The sequence below is a fragment of the Pseudophryne corroboree genome, chromosome 3 (assembly GCF_028390025.1).
Source record: "Pseudophryne corroboree isolate aPseCor3 chromosome 3, aPseCor3.hap2, whole genome shotgun sequence".
NCBI lineage: Eukaryota > Metazoa > Chordata > Amphibia > Anura > Myobatrachidae > Pseudophryne > Pseudophryne corroboree.
Genome location: NC_086446.1, coordinates 442,220,717 through 442,239,825, shown reverse-complemented (window position 1 = coordinate 442,239,825; position 19,109 = coordinate 442,220,717). Strand labels below are relative to the sequence as shown.

Here is a 19,109-nt window from a genome sequence, read left to right as displayed (position 1 = left end):
ATCATCATCATTCCAACTCATCATTCCTCATCATCAATCCTCCTCATTCATTCACATCATTCCTCCTCATCATCATCCCGCACAGCTGCTTTGCATCAACATCATCATTATTTTTCCTCCTCGTTGCTCCTCCTCATCATTCTAACTCATAATTTAAGTAGCTTGGCATTATCCTATTGTTTAGGACCTACTTATGTAATAAGAACATACAATAATACATTATATAATTATTAGTGATGTGCACCGGAAATTTTTCGTGTTTTGTGTTTTGGATTCGGTTCCGCGGCCGTGTTTTGGATTCGGACGCGTTTTGGCAAAACCTCCCTGAAATATTTTTGTCGGATTCGGGTGTGTTTTGGATTCGGGTGTTTTTTTTCAAAGACCCCTCAAAAATAGCTTAAATCATAGAATTTGGGGGTCATTTTGATCCCATAGTATTATTAACCTCAATAACCATAATTTCCACTCATTTCCAGTCTATTCTGAACACCTCACACCTCACAATATTATTTTTAGTCCTAAAATTTGCACCGAGGTCGCTGGATGACTAAGCTAAGCGACCCAAGTGGCTGACACAAACACCTGGCCCATCTAGGAGTGGCACTGCAGTGTCAGACAGGATGGCACTTCAAAAAATAGTCCCCAAACAGCACTTGATGCAAAGAAAAAATGAGGTGCACCAAGGTCGCTGGATGGCTAAGCTAAGCGACCCAAGTGGCCGACACAAACACCTGGCCCATCTAGGAGTGGCACTGCAGTGTCAGACAGGATGGCACTTCAAAAAATAGTCCCCAAACAGCACATGATGCAAAGAAAAAAAGAGGTGCACTAAGGTCGCTGGATGGCTAAGCTAAGCGACCCAAGTGGCTGACACAAACACCTGGCCCATCTAGGAGTGGCACTGCAGTGTCAGACAGGATGGCACTTAAAAAAATAGTCAGCACTTAAAAAAGTGGTCAGCAAAATTCTGCACTGTCCTCCTACTAAAATACTGCGCACAACTAAAATGCAGCACAGATATGGATACTATACTTGACGACACAGAGGTAGAGCAATGGACTACTGTACCGTACTGCTATATATATATATATATATATATATACTGGTGGTCAGCAAAATTCTGCACTGTCCTCCTACTATATACTGCCCACAACTACAATGCAGCACAGATATGGATGGATAGTATTCTTGACGACACAGAGGTAGAGCAATGGACTACTGTACCATACTGCTATATATATACTGGTGGTCAGCAAAATTCTGCACTGTTCTCCTACTATAATACTGCGCACATCTACAATGCAGCACAGATATGGATGGATAGTATACTTGACGACACAGAGGTAGAGCAATGGACTACTGTACCGTACTGCTATATATATACTGGTGGTCAGCAAAATTCTGCACTGTCCTCCTACAACTACAATGCAGCACAGATATGGATGGATAGTATACTTGACGACACAGAGGTAGAGCAATGGACTACTGTACCGTACTGCTATATATATACTGGTGGTCAGCAAAATTCTGTACTGTCCTCCTACTATATACTACAATGCAGCACAGATATGGATGGATAGTATACTTGACGACACAGAGGTAGAGCAATGGACTACTGTACCGTACTGAGATATATATATACTGGTGGTCAGCAAATTTCTGCACTGTCCTCCTACTATATACTGCGCACAACTACAATGCAGCATAGATATGGATGGATAATATACTTAATGACACAGAGGTAGAGCAATGGACTACTGTACCGTACTGCTATATGTATACTGGTGGTCAGCAAAATTCTGCACTGTCCTCCTACTATATACTACAATGTAGCACAGATATGGATGGATAGTATACTTGACGACACAGAGGTAGAGCAATGGACTACTGTACCGTACTGAGATATATATATACTGGTGGTCAGCAAATTTCTGCACTGTCCTCCTACTATATACTGCGCACAACTACAATGCAGCACAGGTATGGATGGATAGTATACTTGATGACACAGAGGTAGAGCAATGGATTACTGTACCATACTGCTATATATATACTGGTGGTCAGCAAAATTCTGCACTGTCCTCCTACTATATACTACAATGCAGCACAGATATGGAGCATTTTTCAGGCAGAGAATGTAGATATTTGCAGCACACTGAGCACAGATATTTGCAGCACACTGAGCACAGATATTTGCAGCACACTGAACACAGAAACTGAGAGAACACAGCCACGTCCTCTCGCTATCATCTCTAATGCATGGCTCCTTATATAGAATACAAATCTCGCGAGAATCCGACAGCGGGATGATGACGTTCGGGCGCGCTCGTGTTAACCGAGCAAGGCGGGAAGATCCGAGGCTGCCTCAGAACCGTGTAAAATGGGTGAAGTTCAGGGGGGTTCGGATCTCAACGAACCGAACCCACTCATCTCTAATAATTATAGTTATAATAATAATAATAATAATAATAATAATTATTATTATTATTATTATTATTATTATTATTAAATTGGGCAATGTTGTCAGATGCATGGCAGAGTCTAATGCCTTAAAACTGAAAGTGGCATTTACTATATAAAAAAAACATAAAATAACACCACCACACATCCATTACTTATGCCTTTAAAAAACAACTAAAACATGTCTCCTGTCACAGTTCATACTGACTTGAAATTTAAGTAAAATGAGAAGACAGTTGCAAATTAATTGAATTTATAAAATATACCAATGACATAGGCAAGCAGAGGGGGTTGGGGGTTTCGGTTGCCTGGAAAACCCCCTCTTCTTAGACTAGTAATACGATCACTAGAGCTGCTGCAACATACAGTGTAAGTGACAGTGTGAAGCTGCTGCACATACCCAGTATAGCAGCTTCTTCTACAACGTTTGCTGTATGTGTGGACCTGAGTGCTCAATCAGTTTTCTGGACCAGAGAGTAGCTGCCAAGAAAAAGAGACAGGTGCTTTACCATGAGATGGAAGAATGTGTGCTTAGAAAGTGCAGTTCTGTCTCCTACTGGTACTATTATATTCATGAATTTATTTTGGATGTGTAACCTTTTCTTGACCACTTGTGTCATTTATATTAGATAAGAATAATTGATACAGCCTACATCTATAGTGTTAATTAATAATAACGTATTTCATACACTATCCTGAGTAAAAAAAGATCAAGGGCCTAATTCAGATCTGATCGCAGCAGCAAATTTGTTAGCTAATGGGCAAAACCATGTGCACTGCAGGGGGGCGTAGATATAACATGTGCAGAGAGAGTTAGATTTGGTTGTGGTGTGTTTAAACTGAAATCTAAATTGCAGTGTAAAAACAAAGCAGCCAGTATTTACCTTGCACAGAAACAAAATAACCCACCAAATCTAACTCTCTCTGCACATGTTATATCTGCCCCACCCCCTGCAATGAACATGGTTTTACCCATTAGCTAACAAATTTGCTGCTGCGATCAGATCTAAATTAGGTCCCAAGACTCCCCAAGACTTCCGCTCTTGCTCCAATGTTCCACAGAGCAGCAGATTGTGGCTTGCATCCTGCATTTGCTCCTAAATGATACTTATGATTTAAGTTTGCAGTTTACTACCAACTCTGTTAAAATATAGTCCTGCCAATCTATGGCTTGTTGACGTAATGAATGTAAATATCATGAGCACATCCCCTTTGACGAATGTATCTGAAACTGATGATAATTTAAATACTATAAGCTGGAGGTCAATTCACAAACAATCACCCAAGAGGCTAGATAGTACTTATAGTATGACAGTTGTCATCATTAAGTCTTTTGAAGCAGCCCTCCAGCACCCAAAATATATATGCTATACACCTCTAGACGAAATATGTTATTTTGACAATCATTATGTGGACAAGCAGGAGGTTGACAGTATTATGTCAACTGCACTATGCCAACAAGTTTATAACGCAGCTTAAAACATTTCAATAATTTTGCCAGCGATAGTGTAAACATGCTTTTAAAGCAGCATGTTTGCAGTTATAATTGCCGACTCTGTTAAAATACAGTTTTGCCGATCTACGGCTTGTTGACATAATGATTGTAAACATGAGCACATCCCCTTTGACAAATGTATCTGAAACTGTTTCTATGCTTAACTTAGTCTTAAATACATTATTATTTCTTTATTACCAGTTATTTAAATAGTGCACAAATTCCACAGCTCTTTACAGAGAATATTTGGGCTTTCACATCAGTCCCTGCCACAGTGCAGTTATAATCTATAGGGGTTACTCAGGTAGGTTAGCAAACTAAAAAGGTTAGCAACTGGGCAAAACCATGTTGCACTGCAGGGGGGCACATGTAACATGTACAGAGATATTTTAGATTTGGGTGGGTTATATTGTTTCTGTGCATGGTAAATACTGGCTGCTCAATTTCTACACTGCAATTTATATTTCTGTTTGAACACATCCCACCCAAATCTAAATTTCCCTGCACATGTTACGTCTGCCCCACCTGCAGTGCAACATCATTTTGCCCAATTGCTAACTTTTTTGGCTTGGTAACCAACCTGAATAAGGCCCTGTATTTCCTACCACATGTACATGCACACACCTTCATGCTAGGGTTTAATTTGTCGGAAGACATTCAACCTACCAGTATATTTTTGGTTTGTGGGAGGAAACCCATGCTCATACGTGGAAAATATACAAACTCCACATAGTTATTGCCATGGTGGGAACCATACTTAAAAATAAGTCTGTCTAAACTTTAGGTGCAAGAGTTGTTTACATGCCTCTATAAAAGTAAATGCATGTGTACAATTCTGTCACTGTATTATTGAAGCGCCAAAGTGGTGGCTATACATTATTAGGCCCAGGATTGATTGCTACCTTATCGTATTGGCTGCTGTTTGATTCCAATCATGTGTATCCTAATCTGATTTAAAATCAATGTGTGGACTAACCTCCTTGCTCACATTTGCTACTCACCTACCAATTTTGTAGGCATCTGCCAATAAACACCAAACAGTGGTATCTAAGAACTATACCAGGACCTTTCCTTGCAACGTGGGGTATGGAAATACAGTAGGCATTAAAAAGGGTAGCACTGAACCATGGTGATGTATTAGTTTGGAATTGACCAAGCAGTTATGCTATGTCAAGTTCTAGGAGTAAAATGTAAGTTTTGCTCATGTGTAGACTGTTTAGGAGATCATACGTTTCCCATGGATGCTATTATTTTCACCAGTATAATAGAGCAGGTTCAGACTGGCGATCAAGCCAGAAGCATGCACAAATCAGTGAGATCCATGCATGCTTCTGACTGTAAAAGTAAAGAAATAGTTAAAAAGTTTTTTTGTTTATTTTTTAAAAAGACATACAGGTCCCCCCCAAAAGCATAACCATCCACAGGCTCCTTGAGCCGGTCCTGGTTGCAAAAATACGGGGGACCCCTAAGTTTTTTCCCCCCTGTATTTTTGCAATCATGTCCAGTCCAAGTGCCCGGTGCTGATTGTTACAATACGGGGGAACCCTACCCATTTTCCCCCCTGTATTTTTACCCTGTATTTTAGCAACCAGGACTGGCTCAAAAAGCCCAGGCAGGTTATGCTTTTGGAGGACGGGGGGGGGGGGGGGGGGGGGGGCTACACGTCTTTTTTTAAAGTCTTTCTTTACTTTTACAGACAGAAACATGCACGGATGTCACTGATCTGTGCATGCTTCTTGCTAAGTGCACAAAGTAATGGAAACGTACTAAAAAATGCATGTTTTTATTACTAAAAACTGTGTGTTTCCTTTACTAATAATCGCAAAAAATTGTATGCGATTTCTGTTTTAAACCTAAAAATCGCACCCTATTACATTTGCAATTTTTAGCTAAAAATCGCAAGTTTCAAATGTGTGATTTGCTGTGATTTTTAGGATACCAGAAGAATCGCATCCTATTACATTAGCCCTTTTTGGTAATGTTTTGTGTGCAAGTGGAAAAATCGCACCCTATTACATTTGCAGTTTTTATTGTTTTCAATTGGAAAACATCTGGATATTATTTTTCCCTTGCTATTTTTGGTAGAGTCTGAAAACTTGCGATTTTGACCATTGCCGCACTCTATTACATTTACAATTTGCGGAAAACGTACGATTTTGCAGTAAAAATCGCATGTTCCACAAAATCACGACCTATTACATTTAGCCCATGGTGTATAGTAACCATTCCAAATGCAGAGTTTGTTACCCATGTGTTTAAGGCTGGAGAACCTGGGCACTAGCTGAATACTGCCATTAATACTGCCATTAACGGGTACTATGATGTTTCATTGGTGCAGACTGCCATCAGCAATTTTACTTCTAGGCATTGATGTCTGGCTGGGGATTTTGAGGTAATGGTTGAGGTGACTAACAGCACAATATCTAGCATTGTGGTAACCCTCTGGCATTGTTAAGTTGTCGGGTATTTCTGGTCCTAATTTTTATGTTAATAAAGCATACAGTATTTATGTTTTCATCTACCTGGTTGACTGAGTGATCTGCTCCGTGTATTCACACCTTCCCTTTCTAGGTTGTAGAAGTCCTCCGCTGTTGATTTTACAATATATGATCAGTTTCTCATAACTTACTAAATAGCAAGGGTAAAATCAGCTAAAGATGTTTCGTATGTTCGGTTATTTGTTGTTTTACCACCAGGGGTCACCAGACATTTTTTGATTGCAGTTTCGCTCCCTGCATGAGGTTCTGCACTTTGGACATTCTTGCAAATCAGGTGCCTGGTGAGTGATCATTTAATCAGCAAAGTCTGGACACCTGTCATCTGGCTTTTTTTTAAATTTAAATAAAGTTTTTTTATTAGACATAAAAAAAGGTTACAGAGCAGTACAGTGTGGCAGTACGGATGGTGTAATGGTTAGCATTACTGCCTCACAGCACTGAGGTTATGGGTTAGATTACCACCATAGCCCTAACTGTGTGGAGTTTGTATATTCTCCCAGCACTTGCGTGGGTTTCCTCCGGGTACTCCGGTTTCCTCCCACAATCCAAATATATACTGGTATGTTAATTGGCTCCTAACAAAATTAACCCTAGGGTAAATGTGTGTGCGTGTACTTGTGGTAGGGAATAAATATTGTAAGCTCCACTGGAGCAGGGACTAATGTGAATAGCAAAATGTTCTCTGTTTAGCACTGCGGAATATGTGTGCGCTATATAAATAACTGGTAATAAAATAAATAATAAATACAGTGTTCGACATGGCAGAGATAGTTGAGTATAAGAATATGCAGTTTCAATCATTACTCAACATGTTTTTTATAAAAACATCTGACAGGAATCTATGAAAACATCCTAGTAGCAGAAGACTGGATATCAGTTATGAATAATATGTATAGAATACAATCATAATTGCATTTTGACATTCAAAATTGTAGCTGGTATTATTCTGTAATGAATGGTGTAATAATAAAATCTTTATCAGTTAAACAAAGAGTATGTCTGTACTCTGTTAATTCTTTATCTTCCAAGTATCTATACTTTTTGAACAATGAACTCAAAAAGAAAAAAGGAAAAGGGAAATACATGACCTTTATTTAAAGACCTGTGTGTAGAATAAGTACTGACCAAAAACCCATACATTGCCAGTTATAGTTGGACGGTACACTAAAACTAATACTGGTACCTGTGGAAACACCAATGGATTATATCTTAACAAACTTTAATTATTAGGAAAGTGTGGTGAGTCCATCCATTTATCCCAACTTTTTTAAAATTTAAGGAGTGTGCCTACATATAAACATATCTTTCATGTTTTGTATCGAGGTATTCACCAGAGCTACCCACTCAGCAAACATAGGCCATGTTCGGGCCATCCAATTACGAGCTATACACACCTTAGCCAAGGAACATAGATTAGTAACATATTGGTTACCTGGGTTATTGAGGACCATCTCATCCTGACCTCCCAGCAGACACATTTTGGACGTTAGAACATGCCTAGGGATACCAGTTGCTATTATTGCCGATTTTACTTGCGACCAGAAAGAGGAGACTACTGCACACATCCAGAGAAGATGCAAAAAATTGCCCTGAGTATTCCCACATTTGGGAGAAGTGGGAGTAGTACAGCCTCCAAATTTGACCAATCTAGCAGGAGTCAAATAGGATCTGTAAAGAATAAAAAACTGAATTTGTTGAAATCTTATAGAGACTGTAGCATGATGTGGAAATTCTCTAGCTGTATCCCATTCCTCATTACTCAGGGGGTCAAGGTTGTTTTCCCATCTTGTCCTCAGCGCAGGTAAAGCCGCATTATGATGTTCAGCTAATAAAAAGGAATATCGAAATGGTTTTCATGCGCTCTAATTGGATTAGAAAAGTTTTGGCTAGAGATGGATTAAAAACAGGAGGTCTATCCCTATATTGAACCCGAAGGGCATGTCTCAATTGTTAATATCGGAAGAAAAAAGTTTGAGAACGATCAAACTCATCTTTCAATTGTTGAAATTATTTAATAATGTTGGCCTCATAAATTTGCCCAATAGATACAATTGCTTTGGATTCCCACATTTGTCTACCCCTTAGGTTATACATTTCTAGAAGCCAACGGGAGTGCCAGAGGGGGGTAACATTTTGCTGAATAAAGAGTGCCAGAAGAGATAATTAATTATCCTCTGGTATCCATAATCTAAACTGTGCCAGTTGGCAAGCATAATAATATCATCTAAAATGTGGGAGAGCTAATACACCATCATTTCTGGTTCTAGTAAGTGCATCTATGCTAATTCTTGGATGTTTGCCCAAATCAAGGAAGATAGAATACTATTTAATTGTCTAGAAAAGGAAGCTGGGACATAGATCAGAGATTGTTGAAGAACGTAAAGGATTTTGGGTTGAACAATCATTTTAGTGAGGTTAAGCCTTCCCACCACAGTAAGAGGTAACTTGCTCCACAATTTAGCTTTATCTTTTAAATAAGATAGTAATGGAAAGAGGTTTGTAAGAGTGAAATCTTTGCAATCATTACTAATAAGTATCTCTCAGTATTTATACTGAGTAACCCATCTTAGTGGAAGAGAGATATCTAGATTAGGGGGGGACAGGACCCCGTAAAGGCATAATTGAAGATTTATTCCAATTTATGGAGAGACCAGAGTATTCACCAAATTACTCTATAGCACCTAGTATAGTCGGCATAGAAGTTCTATAATTGTGCAAAAACAACAACTCATTGGCGTACAGGGTGACCATATCCATCCTTTGACCTAATTGAAATCCTGTAAGATGTGGATGAGAATGTATAATACAAGCTAAGGGTTCAATGGCAATAGTGAACAGCATTGGTGATAAGGGGCAGCCTTGCCTAGTGAATCAAAAGAGAAAAGGGAGCAGACACGTAACCATTGACAGAGATCCTGGCCTTTGGTTATTGATATAGTAATTGCACCCATTTTAAAAAAGATGGACCAATACCCATGCAGTGCATGACTTGCTACAAGTAAGGCCATTCAACAGAATCAAACGCCTTGGTGGCTTCAAGAGAGACAACAACTGAGTGAGACTCATCACCATGTGAGGCCTGAAGATGAGTAAAGAGTCGTCTTAGATTCATGCTGGTGGTCATTCCGGGCATTAATCCAGTTTGATCCGGGTGTATTAGAGAAGTTATAACATTATTAATTCGAATGGCCAGGATCTTTGCCAATATTTTAGCATCAGTTGGTATCAGGGATATTGGCCTAGCCTTAGGGTAGCTAGGATCCTTCCCATGTTTAGGCAACACCACAATAATTGTCTCAGACATTGAATCAGGTAAAATTCCAATCTCAAAAAGTTCAATTAAACAGTTTCAACTGCCTAGTAACAAACATACTACAGTGAGTTTTGTATAATTCTACAGGTATACCATCCACTCCTGGAGCCTTTCCACCCTGAAAGGATCTGATTGCCATATCAGCTTCTTCCATAGTGATTGGGGCATCCAAAAAATCCCTAGCTTCAGCAGATAATTTAGGCAACTCAATAGAGGAAATATATTGGAAGAGTTCTGCAAGAGGGCAGATTAAACTAGTTTTATAAATATCTCTAAAGAATTGAGGAGAGATATCAGCAATAGCTGGGGTAGTGTTTGCTAAATTACCATTGGTGTCATAAAGTTGGGCAATTGTATTCGCAGGATGGTCAAAATGAACCAGGCGAGCCGAGAAGCTAGTTCTCCAGGCATCTCTCGGACCAATGGAGGATACATAATTAGCAAAATTTGAGGGTTTGCTCTCTTGAGCAGGTAAGTAGGTTCCCCACCATTTATCTAGATTATAATCCATAAGGTTGTAAAAATCCCCTAACCATATAACAGGAGTGCTAGGTGATTGCGTAATAAAGGAAGCTGCTTGTTTCAACACGTCATAATTAAAGGGGGAAGGAATATAAACTGCTAGGAAAAATAGGGGTTGAGAAAAATGTTTGCAATCCCAAAAAATATATCTACCAAGAGGATCCGTTTTAACAGAATGCAATACGAATTGTACAGATATATATATTGATATATATTGGTATTGATACCCCCCCCATGAATGAGTGGTATGAGAGGTATTATATGCCCAACCCACCCAAGGTTTTCTTAAAGATAATAATTTTTTGCCCTCCAAATAAGTCTCGGTAAAACAATTGTATTGTTTAATTAATTCAAGAACTAGCAATCTCTTAACCCTGTCGTTCACATCATGGACATTCCATGTCAGTATATTTAAAAGCGACATTGAAAAATGTATTTAAATATGATATAAACAGGTAATTTGCTCCAGCAGCTACCCCATACAGTATTTGCAGGTGTATAAGTCTCCAAGGCAACAAATAAAATAGATATCAGGTATTTAGAACAATAGGTCACGGAAAAAGAAAACACAAGAAAATATTCCCCATATTGATACGACCCCACCCCATATACCTCCCCAACAGTGGCATAATTGGATCTCGGACAACAGAAAACAAAAACCTCAATTCAATAAAAGCAACAAGAACTAAGCTGTAAATTAGGCAAGTTAGGAATGTACAATACACCCCCCCAAACCCCCGTGAAAAATAAAAAAACACAAACTATAAATTCACTTGTATGAGCAAAAAAGAGAAAAATCAAGATCCGGTTGAAGAGGAATGGATAAACAAAGCTACCAAGACAAGGTAGCTCCCTGGTCAATTGAACTACCATACTATAGCTGGTGCATAAAAAAATTAGCAAAATATAGTACCCCATATATATATATAATGTAACCCTGAAGTAATTATCAATGATAACAACAGATAGAAAACAGTAAAGATGAACATCATTACCAAAAACCCATATCTGTCCGATATAAGTATTAATATACGGTGAGGCCTATGACACAAGTGTAAGTGATATATATGTATCTACTGTATAAGATATAAATGAAAAGCAATCAGTCCGGAGCCATCTGCCATCCACTCGGGGCAAATCATGGATCACGTGGATGATTGAAGAACTTTCAAGGTTTCGCCTTGCACTACCACTCGAAGTTTAGCTGGAAATAACTTTGAGTAAGGAAGGTTTAAGTCCCGCAGTCTGCGCTTTACAGAGACAAACAAAGCCCAATCTTTTTGGACGTCTGCAGCAAAGTCGAGTAAGGCAGAAACTTTAATTCCATTTCTGGTCAAAGGGCAATTATAGCGACCCAGTCGCAGCACAGTGTCACGATCTTTATAATATAGAAATTTATCAATAAATGTATGGGGCGGTATCCCAGGCGGTAATGGACAGGTAGGAATTCTGTGAGCCATCTCAACCACAAACTGGGATGTGAAAGGAGTCTTCCATAGTGGACATGCGAGTCTCCACCTCACCAACCCATTCAGGTATGCGCTGGATATCTTGCCTTAATAATGATAAATCGCATTGCACCTTCTCGATTTTGTCAGAGTCTCTTGTCACTACTGGCAATGGCCTCTAAATCCTGCTGCAGAGAGACGTGAGGAAAAGCACTAATAGAATCTTCCCCGGAATCAGGTTGATTACTTGCAGCAGGAGGTGCAGGATTTCTAGCGTAATTGTCCAGCTTAGCAGCTGCAGAAGGGTGATGATGTTTCACCATGTTCAAGTAAGAAGGCCGCAGAAGTATGAATATATAATAACAAAAAGCACAAACTGTAATTCTGGCTCAACAATATAAATCAGGGTTGTGCAGGAGAGACACAGAGCCTTAATATTCTGTGCAGAATGAGAAACTCCCCAAGATGGCCACTGTCCCTTCAGCTCACCTCTCCTCCACCAGCTACCAACAGGCATTCTCCAGGCTGGCCTCTAACTCTGGCCACAAAGGAGTATGCAGGAAGGGAACTCCTAAGCTACGGAAGCCAGCCAAGCTCTCCCCTGACTTTGACAACCTGATCGGAGAGCCCAGAGCACCAACGTGGAAGACAGTGCGAATCCGGAAGTGGCGGGCGGACGCAGCTATTCACTGCACCAGGACCGCACACTGGAATAGATGGCAATGATTCCAAGGCACACACACTGGGCTGTCACGTACCTCAACAGAGGCAGCAGGAGCTGGGCACCAGGGAGGGTAAGCTGGCTTGCACTAACTGAGCTCAGGAGAGATCAGACTGTAGGACTGGTGAGCTCTGTTCACCGACGCCCTATTACCTTGCTGCTGTAGCCACTTCCCCGTCATCTGGCTTTTAAAGTCTGCTTGAGGCCTATACATTTTGTTTGTCACTACGTTTCCTGGTCCAATGTGAGGAGGTTGCAGATTTGGGAGCTGTTCTTGTTATGCCTGTCTGCCTGTTTTCCTGTCTGCCAAACACCCTGCAAAGGCCAAGCTGCAGTTGTGCTTGAATTCCTGGCCTGTCTACATTCTGCAAGGTCTCCTGTAGATGTTCCTATGATACCTGCATCACTCCTGTTTGCCAGTATCCAGTACTCCTGTCTTGCATTCCTGCAATTACATTATCTGCAAATAGTCTGTTTACTGGGTTCTTTTAATTTCTGCATTTCTCTGGACAATCCGTTCACCTACATTATCTCAGTCTGCAAATATATTGTGGTTTGTTCTCTGCCATATCTGCATATACCTGACCTATTTTCTTACCTGCTTTGCCTCAGTTTTGCAAAATCACTGTGTTCTTGTTATTTTTTCAATAAACACCCTGATGTACCTGCAACCCTTTGTTCTTTTGGTTTCCTGATTTACTCTGGGAAAGTAAGCATAACAGAAGCTAATGCAGGATACCTTGTGGTGTCTGCATTACTTCCGAAAAGAGGCATACTTGCCCTATTTTATTGGGAGGGGGCAGCCAGGTTGACAGTGCAGTGGGCATGGTGCAGCCAAGTATGAAGTTCAGGAGGCATGATGGTGAGTTTATTTAATTGTGGCTCTGCCCTCGCTATACAGTGCCATGATTACCATCATTAAAGTGGGGCCAAGATGATGCAATTCAGTATGACTCATGTCATCAAGCCACCCAGACTGCCTACTTTACTTGTGAAGCAGGTGGCAATATGCGAGATACTGAAGCCTATTGTGGCAGAATTTACTATTTTGATACTAGTTCGATTTTAATTTAGAAGGGATTTTGGCATTCTATTTCCATTTGCTTTCCATTCAATTTTGATTGAACAGATTTACTAAAGTCAAAATTGAATGACAAATAGATTCCATAACCAAATTCAATTCAGATCCCACTAAAAATCAAATTTCTAAATAACATTGATGTTTTCTCATAGTCCAATTTGATTTGAAATCGAACTCTAATTCGAACTTGAAATCCCCAAATGAATAGAATCAAGTTAGACATTCGATTTGAGCTTCTAAACACCATTCTATTTCTAGGAAATTGATTGTGATGACTTTTTAAGTGCCCAATGCATGTGAAGCAGTGTAAATATATGAATAATAGCTGTCCATGGTTACGGTATGTTGTACACCTACCTGCAGTATTCAAATTACCACCTGACAGAGAGACCCCAGGAGCAATAATCAGAGCAACATCAGTAGTTTCATGAGTTGAATACTGCACATTTTTATACCAATGGGCTTGATACCTAGTCCATGAATGTGTAATAGATAGCAGCATAGCACAATATCTGACACTTTCGTAGGATGATATAATGAAACTCAAATTCATGAGTTTTGCAACTGGCTATCCTGGTTCGTGCCATGATGCCTTTATCCTCAGCAAATCATCCCTGTCTGCTAAATTTGAGGTGAGTTAAATGCCAGAGGGATGTATGGTAAGTTACCTATACATATAGCCACCCAATCCGTAACAGAATGCACCTTTGGTCTATTAAAAATGCATAATTTGGGCCCCTTATCCCCCCTGGTTTTTGCATTGGCCATCGAGCCACGAGCTGAGGTAATTAGAACAACAAACTCTATCAGGGGCCCAATTATATCTGGCAAGACGTATAAAATCTGCTTATTCACATACAATGTCCTGCTAACTATTGTGGATCCGGAAACATCTCTTCCCCATTTGTATAGTGTTCATGATGAATATTCTAAAGTTTCTTACTACAAATTGAATGGGTCTAAAACCGAAGTGCTCTCTATTAACTTTTTGATCCCGATCACATTCGATCCCTATGTTATGAATATATTTACACCTGGCAGGATGGAAGCCTTAATTATTTGGGTATCCACATTACCCCTAAATTAGACAATTTAATAACTACTAACTATACTATGCTTCTTAATACAATATCTTTACTGTCCTCATATTGGATGATGTTGAATATTTCATGGCTAGGCCGGATTGCTGCCCTGAAAATCTTATATTAAGAACCATACCCCTCATAGTTCCCAAATTGCTTTTAAATAAATTCCATACGACTTTTATTAAGTACATCTGGAAAGGGAAAAAACCTAGTCTAGCCAGGAAAACTCTATACCTCCCAAAGCAAGATGGGGGAGTTGCATACCCAGATTTGCATAGTTATCAACTCGCGTGTATTCTCTCTCAAATTGGGGCTTGGTTCACCTCTGATAATCCCAAAGTGTGGGTAACCCTAGAACATAGCTTGGTTTCCCCCTTCCCTGTGACGGCTTGCTCATGGCTCCCCCATCATTAGACCTACACTCATTAATTCAGGTTTCATTGGTCCTGAACACACGCAAGGTGTGGCTGGAGTTTACTAATATACATTCAGACTTCTCCCTCCCTGTTACTCACCTTTCCCTTGCAGGGGTGGGTCTCCTAATCCCAAATCTTTCTTATGACTTCTGGATACCCCATGGAATAACTTCCCTAGCTGAGGCAACTTCATTAGGAACTTTACTCTCTTATACCTAGATTCAATCCCAATACTACCTCTCCCATTCGGATTTCTTCAAGTACCTTCAGCTTAGACACTCCACATCAATCTCCACATATGGTATCAAATCTTCCCAAATATATATATATATGATAGATTTAAACGGGCAGATGGTAAAGGTGGAATTTCATGGTGGTGCGCCCTCCTGATTGAACCTCCAGAATTTATAAAATTCCTTTCCTTATTGAAATAGGAAAGTTATATAACTGGACCCATTACAGAAAATGATTGGCATAGGATCTTCAAAACATGTTTTCAATTATCCAGATGTATTTCATTCCCATTCGGAATAATATTTTAAATTACTACATCGTTTATACCTCACGCCAGTTTTACTTCATAAAATCTGGTCTTCCCATTTGGCCCTTTGTTGGCGCAACTGTCGCAATGTGGGCTCACTTATACATATTTTTTGGGCGTGCCCCGCCATATCTAAATTGTGGTCTTTAATGTTTGCTCTTATGTCTACAGTTTTGAATATCCCAATTACCCCGATCCTGGTGTTGGCGCTTTTCCACCTATTTCATGGTGACCTATCACAAAACGCTAGATATATAAGGGTCATATATTACGCACTACAAAATCCCTGATTGCGCAAAATTGGCGATCTCCATATATGTCATCTTTTGCCCAAATTGAACAAAATGTTCATTTTCATTATGAAAATGAAACAGCGGGGTTTCCATACTCTTCTTCTAATGCAAATCCCTTGATTAGATGGTTTCCATGGAACGAATATTGAAAAAAAGTGGATTAATAGACCTTTGACTTAATATAGTAAATCACATTTTTTTTGTTGCTATCTAGAGGTACTGTAGTCTACCATATAGATAAAGGAACCTGCACTACCACCACATCGGATGTGAGCCTCAGATGGATATATTGATGTATTTACATCAATAATTTATTTAGTACGCACATATACAGTATAATACATTTTGTTTGTGCATACTTCTTACTCCAAATACTTCACTATTAGGTGCATTTTCCTCTTTCCTACCCTCCAGATTTACCTGCCGATCAACAAAACCAGCCTACAGGGGATATATATATATATATATATATATATATATATATATATATACAGGGGGGTGGGGGATATAGCGACCAACGGTGTCTTAAATTAATTCAATAAAAGTGGATCTAAAAGTATATATAAAATGAATAACCAGATCAAATAAATCTAAAAAAAGGGGGGTTTATTTATACATTAAAACAGACAATGATTATACAACTATACTAAAAATTACTAAAATTTGAGCAGCAAATCTTCTTAAAAAATGGGATAAAAACAATAGACACAATGCAATATAATACCAGTTAAAATGTATGTTAAAATATGTAAAACAATTTTAACTTAACTTGGTATGAGGTCACTGCCAGGTAGCCCAACGCGTTTCGTCATTCAGACTTCATCAAGGGGTAAAGGCAGAGTGGGACTGAGCTTCTATTTATACCAGTACTAATCTCATAGTAATTATGACATCACTTCCTGTTAATTAATCATGGTATTGTAAAATGGGTTAAAAACTTCTATTTACGTATGTCCAGTGGCCTTATTTTGTAGTATATGTGTACATGATGTTGTATCAGTATTTACAAAGCAGGTTTGGTGTTGGAGAGCTTGAAAAACTCTCTTGTAGAGGCGCCGGCGGATCTTTTCAGCCCCACTTCCGGTTTTCGTCCGTCGCGTCATTTCCACCCCACTTCCGGTATGCGATTGCGCGTGCGCCCGCTGCTGCAGACGTTTCTTTGGAGACCAACAGTTCTATGAATCTTACTCTCAGGGACTTCCTTGCGGCGGCTATCTTTATAAGGATTTGTTCATATATAGTTTCACACGGCGGCCATGTTTGGGGAGTCCATAATCAGGGACATTTGTCTTAGTTCTCCAGTATATTATGCATAAAAATAGATAGAAAAACGGGGATTAGTCAGTAATTAATTCAATAGTGACAGTAATATTCAGTAAATCACTGTAAACTATATTATACACTGCAGAGTGATTCATAGTATCAGGATATATAGATATATATAAAGTGCAGAGTGCAAAATTAAAGGTAAAAGTACATAAGGATATATATAAATGTATAGATAAAGTACTGAGTGCAAAATTAAAGGTACTAATAGATTATTAAGATGCAGATAGTGTGAGTAATACTAAACTGACATGCTCATGTAGGCTATTTAACATCAGTTTGGTTACAGTACCTGATCTTCCCAGATGGTCTCCCTAGTCTGGTACTGATCAGGCCCGACACTGCTTCGCTTCCAAGATCGGACGAGATTGGGCCTTTCCAGTGTGGTCTGACTGTAGTAATAACTTTTTACCGTACATGTGTCAAATTTAATATATCAACATAACTGTGAAGTGATATATTGAAGAAAACAGTGCAGGAATGGTGTGGATGGGAATAGGGTAGGAGTAGGAGGGGTAGGGGGTACAGGACCGGGGGGATGGGGGAGGGGGTGGTGGGGGGAGGGGGGTGGGGTGGGGAAGGAAGATATGGTGAAGATCCATCCCCCCTAAAAGTTATAAACTCCACTCGCCGTGTTTGAAGGGAGAAGAATGATGAATGGCATCCCAAGAACACCAGACACACTGTGAAGCATAGGGGTGGAGACATCATGCTTTGGGGCTGCTTTTCTGAAAAGGGGACATGACGACTGATCCGTATTAAGGAGAGGATGAATGGGGCCATGTATCGTGTCATTTTGGGCAAAAACCTCCTACCCTTAGTAAGAGCATTGAAGATGGAACGTGGCTGGGTCTTCCAGCATGACAACGACCCCAAACACACCGCCAGGGCAACTAAGGAGTGGCTCCGTAAGAAGCATTTCAAGGTCCTGGAGTGTCTCCAGACCTCAACCCAATAGAAAATCTGTGAAGGGAGTTGAAAGTCCTTTTTGACCAGCAACAGCCCCAAAACATGACAGATCTAGAGAAGATCTGCATGGAAGAGTGGGCCAAAATACCTGCTACAGTGTGTGCAAACCTGGTCAAGATCTACAGGAAACGTTTGACCTCTGTAATTGCCAACCAAGGTTATATTACAAAGTATTGAGTTAAACTTTTTGATTGGCCAAATATTTATTTTCCGCAAGAATATACAAATAAATTGTTTAAAAATCATACAATGCGATTTCCTAGTTTTTTTTTTCAGATTCGGTTTCTCACAGTTAAAGTTTACCTATGATGGAAATTACTGACTTCTCTCATCTTTTTAAGTGGGTCAACTTGCACAATCGGTGGCTGTCCATATACTTTTTTGCCCCACTGTATATATAAATTAGAGATGAGCGGGTTTGGTTCTCAGAGAATCGAACCCTACCGAGCTTCACCACCCGAGCCCGGATTTGAGTCAGGCTCGGGTTTTCGCGCCTGACTCGGAAACCAGAATGAGGCAAAATGTCATCATCCCGCTGTCGGATTCTTGCGGGATTTGGATTCCATATAAGGAGCCGCGCGTCCCCGCCATTTTCACTCCGGCATTGGAGAGTGTAGAGAGAGGATGTGTCTCCGTTCTCTCAGTGTCCGTGACTTGTGCTGCACTTGTCCAGACACAGTGGTTGCGTCCTCTTGCTGCCATATGTCCAGTGCTGCTGTATAAGTCCGGTCCAGTGTTGCTGTGTTGTGCTGCATCAGTTCAGTAGTGGTGTATTGTGCTGCATCAGTCCAGTGGTAGTGTCCTGTGCATCAGCCATCAGTCATTCCAGTTACCAGGCAGTCACAGTGGTATACTCTGCTGCCATATGTCCAGTGCTGCTGTATAATAATTAATAACAAGTCCCTTACAGTATTTCTGTGTTGTCCTGCATCAGACCATTG

At 39.9% G+C, this 19,109-nt stretch overlaps 1 pseudogene; it reads right to left on the bottom strand.

Annotated features, from left to right (window-relative positions):
* Nucleotides 1-17,479: 17,479 nt before the first annotated feature.
* Nucleotides 17,480-17,599, bottom strand: LOC134897728 (5S ribosomal RNA; annotated as a pseudogene).
* Nucleotides 17,600-19,109: the final 1,510 nt, after the last annotated feature.